Source organism: Antrostomus carolinensis, unplaced genomic scaffold (assembly GCF_000700745.2).
Source record: "Antrostomus carolinensis isolate BGI_N321 unplaced genomic scaffold, ASM70074v2 scaffold8261, whole genome shotgun sequence".
NCBI classification, from domain to species: Eukaryota; Metazoa; Chordata; class Aves; order Caprimulgiformes; family Caprimulgidae; genus Antrostomus; species Antrostomus carolinensis.
The window spans coordinates 54,358-63,499 of record NW_010291954.1 but is presented as its reverse complement, the minus strand read 5'-3'; positions in this window follow the sequence as shown (position 1 = coordinate 63,499).

Genomic DNA, 9,142 nt, shown 5'->3' with positions numbered 1-9,142 from the left:
TGAAATAATTGATTAAACTTCCATAATCTTCTGTGGAGCCAAGAATTCATCCTTACTTGAGGTCTTTAAGCCCTCTTGCTCTTTCTCTCCTTAACATCTGCCCTCTCCCTTTCTCTCTCTCACTCCAAATGCCCCAATCTGTGTTTATGGGCTTACTACATCCATCCCTGAAATGCAGCTATTCCTGTTCAGCAGCTTGCAGCAGTGTTACATAAACAAATGAAGAGGAACATAGGAATGGGATATCAAATATCATAGGTGGCCTTAAAATTTTGGTTTTAACATTTAAAATGTTATTAAACTGTATTTTGACATTTAAAATTACACCACCTTGTCTTTGCATGTGCTCTTTCTTCAAACACATGGTTTTATTTCTGACAAATTGAGCTAATTCTGTAAGAATTGCTCAAGTGCTTGAAAGCACATGTTGGCAGGTGCAGCTAGAAGTTTCCCACAACATAAGCAGGCACATACAATGGATTCAAGACTCTCTTGCCTAAAGTTAAGGGTAGTTTTATTATTGATTTAGGTAACAAAAATATCAGGCCCACTAAAATAAATGAAAGATGACTAATCACATTTTCCTGTTCATTGTTTACCTTTCATTTATCATCTGTTCTTTAACTAGGAGCTCAATATTTTATATTCCTTCAGTTGAATTTGTGCATAAGAAATCTATTCTCACATGCTGGGTAACCATCTGTTTGCTCTGGCAAGTTATGTGGTTTTGCCTTTCAGGAGGCTGCTATGATATTATGCAAACATGTCTGTTCATTTGCTACACCATCTTGGTTACTACAGCCACGTTCTCCATTCCAGCTTTCACATCTGCATTTCGAACTGTGTAATGTCCAGACTTAAGCCAACTTCATCACTGTTTGGAGAACTTAAAAATGAAAGGAAAAGATTAATGGTCATTTAATAACCTGTGAGTAAAACTCTGCTTTGGTTGTCTTCATTGTTTAACATTAGTTGATGTATGTGCAAAAGAAAAAGTGAAGTAATGGGAACAAATTGGACTAAGTCAGGAGATGTTTGGAAGTCAGATGCATTTTTGGTTTAGTGAGAGCCTGAAAAAGCAGCAGATCTGTGGGAAACATGAAAATATGTGCATTAAAGCAAAGGGAGTCTCCATTGGTCAGCTTTACTAAAATACATTGGTAGATTGTGCAGTACTGCTTTTGTGGTCTGAAAAACAAATAAACATTGGGTCACATTCTTAGTACATGCCTGTAAGCACAGGTCCTTGAAGTCAATGAGGGTATGCCAGTATATTTTAGCTAAAATCTGTCCCTGCATATAAATAAAAATGGTGATGATGGGCCATTTTTTAATGACTGTGTAGGTGAAATTCAGGTTTCTGAAAAGCTGTGCTGTCACTATTAAATACCTAGTGCCGTTCAACAGTACGAATAAAGGAATATAGGTTGCAGATACTATTATGCTAAGGATATTTTTTTCTACTATCGTATTGATAATAATATTGCTTGACTTTTATATTTCCTCCCCCCTTTTTTTTTTTCTACTAACAGCAAACTACATAAATGGAAAGTGCTAAGGTTGCACTCCTGCAAAACTCATCTGCTGGGATGGACTGCCCCAAACCCTGTGCCGAGTGTGGGTGCTGGTTCTAGAGAGCTCTCCAGTGATGGGCACCTGTAAAACTGTTGGTTAAGAACAGTAATATCACTGTTAGGTGTACAACAGAAATGGGAGGAAAGGTTACTGTCTGGCTTTGTGCCAGGCCAGCGCTAAGTACTGTAGTGCTTCAAGATATTTTTAGGGAAGTATTTTTTTCTAGCTCTTTTGAAAATAGAAAGTTCCAAGGGGCTTAAGCCTTGTTGGGGCAAATTTTGATATTGGCCACACAGTATGGTGTAAATTAGGAATAACTTAATTGAAGAAAATAGGGCTATAGTAGGAGGTACCTCATGTTTTGTTTTTGCAGTATTGTATTTGCTAGTATAAAACACATACTTAAAAATAAATTTTACAGTAGCTTTATTTCCATTAAGAAGTATTGGAATATGAATTTTCCATGTTTTATTTTTTATTTTTGAGTATTTCTCTGTGGGGCAATCCATAAAACCTCTCAAAATGAAAAAGTGCTCAGGGAATTCTAACAAGCCCCACTGAAGGGGTAAGGAGCATTTGCATTCAAGGTAAACATATGTGACATCAGGAAACATCAGCTGGAAATGTAGTCAAATTAGTCAAGCTGCATGGCCTTACAAAGTAAAAGCAGTTGAAGAAATGAGAATTTTAGAACTAAATAGATGAATATAGCATTCTGGGGAAAATATTGATATGCATTTGGTTTGTTTTAATATTGGATCAAGAGATTCCCTTTCCTTTTTTTTTTTTGTCACTGCTGAATCCAGATCTGGAATGTTTTTGTCACATCTGTGGGCTTGAGAAAAATGCTATTGATTTGAAGGAAGTACAGGCAGGAGTAATAAAATTGATTTAGAGGCAGGGAAGAATTGTCCTTTTGTAAATGCGATAGAAAGTCTAGATTAATAGTTTGACTAAAACACAGTTAATACCTTCCAGGTATCTGTGCACATGAATATATACCAGGGAGGGTGACTGTTTATTTTTGTTTTGTTTGTAATTATTTCCCTTTACACTCTCACAGACAGAGAACTATTTTTGCAAACTATCAAGAAACCGATATTAAAGTTTGTTTCTTATGATGGTCTTTCTCTTCAAGGAGTTACCTATAGTCAGTCTTGTGCTCCTTGCAGTTGTACTGAGACAGTTTTAGGCAACTGTTGCCCTCCACTGGGAGAAAAATAGATGACTTTAGCAAACGGCCCTCTAGTTCTCTGCATTTCTTAAATCAGTTTCTCCTTTACAAGGAAATTTGGGAAGCACAGGGCTCTTGACAACCCTCAGGAAGGCATCTCCAAGTTGTCCCTAGGAGGTTTTGTCCTCTTTGGGTATAAAAGAGGCCATATGTCTGTTCCTAAAAACAAAGCAGGCTCTCAGTCTCTGCGTGCATCTTGTTGGCAAATTGCTGTGCCACCAGGACAAATTTGCTGGAATTGGTGTGTAAATGTCCATGGCAAATCTCCAGACTTACTGAAACTTTCCTTCTCATGTAATTTTCAGTAATTCTTGAAAGCTTCCCAACTTTTTCCTATGTTCCTATTTTTATTTTGAATGGGAAAGGGGGAAAGAGCATCTGAATGGTACCAGATGTTGACACCTTTTATGTAAAATTATACTCTGCTCTTCTAATAGCACACAGAGATGAATTCATGATGTGTGTTGGCATCGATATGTGGTCTGCATTCACAAGTACGTTGTGAAATGGATTCCAAACCAAACATTGGTATTTCATCTGGGAGAAAATGCCTTGGTTAGCTCCCTGTGTACAGGCTGCATTTTTAGAATAATGACGGCAATGCCTTGCCTGCCATGCTCACTTCCAAAAACCAAGATCTGTTCCAATTTTTCCTAAGCCTATTTTGGGAAACAGCAGTTCTTGGCTCTTCAAGAATTCACACTAGCAAGGAACTTAATTGGCTCATTAGAAAGACTAATTTGGCAAATCAAATCATAATGTTTTATCCAAGCTTTACAGTTTAATTTAATTTTGAGTAATTTTCAAGACGCTTGGGAAGCCAGCTGCAATCAGGGATGTTGTGGATGGCAGCTCCAGGCACGCTGGGCAGCTGGCTGCACCACAAGCAGGGGTTTGGGGATGGTTCCTCCCCACCATATGTGGAACAGCAAACGGATCCAGAGCATAATCCCCAGCCCTCTCTGGCAGCTGGTGGATAAGGCCTTTGCTAAAGAAAGACCCCTCGGTGGCGAAAAGCATATGGCAACTCCTTTGTGATATCTGGATACAAGTGCTCTCCAAATAGTAGAGTAACACCTGAAACAAAGGTGGGCGGGTGCTTGATTGTTGTCTGTTGACACAAATGTTCTCCTTTCCCCTTATAGCTCACTCTGAGTTGAGACTGGGTGTTTTGTAAAGTAAGCTGCAGGTATTTACTGACCAGAGCCACACCATGTTTTGAGGACTATACAGTGAACCTAGTTGTTTCAGACATTTACAACTATCAGTTTCTAAACCACTTAAAATCCCTGGATTGAGACTTCAGTATTTCTGAGGGACAGTGGAGTTGCATTTAATGAGTATGCCTGGTTTGAGTCATTTCCAAATACGTCATTTAGCTTATATATCACTGTATTCATCACTTCTCATCACTTCCTTAAATTGTAACTACCCTTGTACCTGCTACTTTTACACACACACACCCACACGCACGCACACAGAGTGTGAGCAGTTCTCTGGAGGGGATATTGTTGTGTAAGCCAAAAGCTTGTGTGTTTCTATCTGTTGAAAACTCTTATCACTCTAAAGCACTTTTTAGTTAAAAGATACATAGAAGTTCTTGGCTCTCAGTAACTGTCTCTTTCTCTCAATTTTCTAGGAGGGATATTTCTTCATTACTTGTCATGTTGGTCTGTGAGTGCTCCAGGGATTTAAATGATCTGAAAAATAAGTTTCAAGGTAAATCTCTTATAGTTTAGTTCAGATTGGAGTTTTAGTCACAGCAAGCTAATGAAGGAATGGTAGTGACACAGAGCAAAAGAAGTAATGATTTTTTTTTTTCTCTTAAGGAAATGAAATGGGATGATGGAAGGAGGAAGACACACTCCACCTCAGCTTTCCAAGACGTAGGAACACATGGTATAGGTGTGTGTCATTTTTCCACTCCTAGTTTCTCACTTGATGGTGACAGCAGTATGCTACTGTGGGCTCAAGACTTTTGCTGGATTTGCAAAGCATGAGAAGTGATTCCCAAGAATAGACTTATCTTGTAATTAGAAGACATATGTGTCTTCCCCATGCACATGGCTTTTCAGATAATTCCTGCTCAGGTATGTGGTTCTTAAGAGCTTCTCTTCAGTTACTATGTGATATCTTCCATGTGAGCAAGCTCGGTCAGCCATAGTACAATACAGTATCTCAATGACCCTGTTATATTGTCAAAACCAAACATAAGCATTGGCAATTATATTGCCACTGGTTGAACAAAGGAGCTAGACATACAAAAACACATCATTCAGCTTTATCAGGGGCAGAGTCAGGCAAGGGGAACATGGTAGACTCCGTTTAGTACCTGGCCATTGTAATGAGTTTAGCTCCTGATTGCAGAGACTGTACAACATGACATATTTGCTCTAATCAGTGTAGGATTTTGTGGGAGTATAGGTCTACGTGCACTCAAGGCATTTGGCATTCTTCTATAAGCCAGATAACATCTCTGACAGGGAGGGCATTGGGCTGCAGCAAAAAAAGAGGCTATTTGAGATGCAGGGTCACTTAGATGGAGGGAGGTGGAGTGCAGGCACTACAGAGCTCTGGGCAGGTTTCATCAATCAGAAGAGCTTACACCAACATGCAGAAGGAGAAATTAACTCCTGAAGTTCTTCACCCCATGTATTAGAAAGAACAACACAGTAAGATCTGAGGAAAATGCTGAGTGTTTTCCCTGAACATGTCAAGTTCGTGACTTGATACTGGTTCCTGCCTAAGGTCAATATTTAATCAGATGAGTGGAGCATTTGTATAAATGCAGCTTCTTGAGCATTCCAAATGCTACATCTATTTGTAAAGCACTGGCAAAGCATATTTAAAATACTTACTATTATTCAGTGATACAAGTCCCTGGAATAACAAGTTGTTTGCATGTACAATTACATGTGGAGTTGAACCAAAGACTAAGCAAGGCTTTCTATGCCTGTAAAGGTTTATGATTGTACTTCTTTCTTATTTTAACAAAATTTTATACAGCAGATAATATGTGCATTGTGTATTTTGGGAAATGAAAGCAATTACTGCTTTAATAAACATTCAGCAGAATGTGATTACTTCAGCCCACCTGCAGGTGATTTTTTAATCCATAATGCAAGCAGTTACAGAGATACTCTAATCACCGGCAGGAAAAGCAAAACAAACAAAAACACAGCAGGAAAAGCCTATTTCTGATTAAGCCCGTGGAACTGAAACTAGCCAAAGCAAGCTGTGTGACACAACAGGAATGGAAAGGCCTGGTGCTAGGTTACCCTCAGGAAAGTTACTGGAGTTTGCAAGTTAATTTGGATCCAATATGCTCTTTGTTAACAACTCGTTCCAGGATTTGCAGAGGTAAGAGAAGTAACCTCCTAATTACGGATGGGATTAGATGCCATGCTATATGTTTTATTAACTCTGACTTGCTACCTGTTTTATTAATTCTGGCTTGAGTGGAGTCAGGATTTAATCCTTCTAACAATATCCAGCTTCCAGAAGTTTAGCCATTTTGATCTCACCAGGTCTTCTGTTATCTTCCTTTTTCCTTTCGGTAGTAATGCAACTTTGAAACTTCTTATGTAAGTCTCTGAAATAGTGGCTTGTGCAGCACCCTCTGAACTAGGTTCTTCTTTAAATCATACGTTGCAATTTCCATATCTTTTCACTGCAATGTTGGCAGAATTTAGAATAGATATTTATGCACTGATTTAGTCTGTTCTCACAAAAGGTCTGCAATTAAATTTGATTGAGCTTTTGTTAAAATTTAGGCAGGCTATTGTCTAAACTTCTCTGAAAGCTACCCTAAAGTTTTAATAATGTTAAACTACAAAAGAAGAATTTTACAGAACATGCCCAGTTTGTACAAAACAGGAGCTAGATATGATCCACCCTTTCTTATTAAAAACATTTAGTTTGAATATGCTTTTAAGTCATAAACCAAAGTTTATTCATCACATTCTGAATGGTAGTTGCCTGCTCAAACAAAGTCTCTGCCTGCTTGTAGTCAGTAGTCTCTTACCTGGAAACACAGGTTGCTGTCTTGCTCATGGCGATTATAGAGAGAACCTCCTCAAGCTTCGTTACCTGACTAGCAGTGTTTCTGTATTTTTCTTAGAGTTTGTCTGCTGTTTTATTGTTCTGTTAAACACGTGGGAAGCTGTCATGCTTCTTCCTTTTCAGACTGCAATGCAACCTCCCTTGCTGTAGCAGCAGCTCAGAGGTTCAGAAGACCAATGTATTTACGTATTTCTATGCTGTTATTGCCATTGGTCATATATTAGGAATTATGCTGTTTCTACATGGTGCTCAATGATTTTATGAGAGAAGAAGGAAGTCCTTTTTTCTGCAGTGTAAGGTGAATTAATTCATGCTGCCTTTACTTCAAGTATCTCTTGGAGACTATAGTTCCACTGGAAGCCTTCTTTGTACGTCTACACACAGGGAGAGACAATTCCCTTCCTATGAGCACCTAAAGCAGCCAGTGTTGGAGAGCAGTACTGCTCAGGCACTAAGCCAGGCACAAACCCAAACTGTCCTGAGTCACAGGATGCCCAACGACAGGCTCAGGCTGCCACCCCAAAACTTTTGTTTTTTCTGTGTTTTCTCTCATGTGAATTGCAAAAGCCACTGCTCCAGCATGTCCCATTCAAAAACCAACATGCCAAGCCACCACTTTCTACATGGCAACATCCCTTAGCACCTCCATTCCAGCCAGAAGCATGAAATCGAGACCCCTGGTAGATACCAGTACCTGATCACCTGAATCTGTGAACTGTCAAACAATAAACAACATCTGGGTAGCCCATCAAAATTTTTTCCCTGTGTCTCCACACACTACAGAATATTTGCTGATCACTTTATCCCTCAAGCAAGGGTTGCAGCAAAAGACAGAAAGCCATAACTGCAAAGTGGCGTCAGAAAGCTGCAGGAGGGACTGAAAAACATGTTTTTTTCTGAGGCTGAGACTATTTTAAGTTCATGGATATTTCTTCAACAGATCTGACAGCAGGAGCCAGAGCTTGCCTCATGCCCTCTCTGATATGGAGAAAAAATTGTACATAAGCCCAGCTTTGGTGTTTGGTAAAGCTTTGTACCATTCAGCAAAACACACCAAGTATTTCAGTGCTTCGGGACGATACTGCTTGTGTGTGCATTAAGCAAAGAAAAAGTACTGAGCTTAGTTAACAAGGAAGAAGGGGTTAAAACTTAGTAGCACACATTCTTTGGAAAAAAAAAATGTAGGGAGGAGAGTTGTGGTACCTGATTTGTTTATTTTTGCAGCTGAGGTTTTTTCCTCTTAGGACGCCAGCTTGCCGGAGCAGTGCTCCGTGTACAGAAGGTTCATTTACGGTGGCAGGCAGGCAGCTGCGCTCTGAGCTCTATTTAGTTTATGTTGTGATGGATGACCTGAGTGGGAGACGTGAAGAGTGAATTAACAGCTTTAGTAAAAACACATTGTTTGTCTTCCCATTGACTTTTCACTTTGTGTTACCTCGCTGTCTTACCTCCCTTGGCTTGCCCTTCTGGTCTGTTTTGCTCTCTCCTTGTGTCTCTTGTCTTTCAGGACTGCTTTCCTACCTTGTTTTTGTTGTTGAGTTTCTTTTTTTTTTTTTTTTTTCTTTTTCCCATGCTATTTTGCTGGAGAAACTAGAATTCATTTCTTCTGCTGCTTGTGGTCTGGGTGGAGGCCCACTTCCCGGCCAGGCCACCGTTCTCAGTCTGAAGACCTCAGGAATCCAGTAATACCCCTGTTGGTGACTAATTGATATCTGGAAGGAAAGATGCCTTCAAACACCTTTTCCAGCTGTATTTATGACTAAGGAGACTACCAATACCTTCCCCTTGCTTCCCAGTGAGAACTGGTTTAGCTTATCTCTCACAGAAATGGTTTAGGTTGCCCCTCAGCAAGACCCCCTCCGGCTTACAGGCAGCCACCGAAAACCACAGATGGTGTTGAGGCAAGCCACTCATGGAGCTCTCTTCTTTTCAGTGCTTACAAATAGATTGTTTAATTATCTATGCCAGTATTTTTTTGATAAATTAAGTATGCTGTCAGGCCTGCAAAGTCCCAGCTGCTGTGGTTTTTTTTTGCTCCTTTGTAAGAATAATCACCATTTTCACTCTTCTGCAGTTTTCTGGTATGTTATTAATCCCCTATAGGTTTCCACAGATAAGTGATTGTCAGGAAGGTTTGAGATTTCCTCTGTTTTTTGTGTATCTTAGCCTGAGCTGAAAGTATTTAACTTACCCAAGTTAACCTGTTTCTTACCTCTTAGTGTTATCTAAATTTGCTATTTAATTGTGATTTACATTCTGAATTTTAGTGTA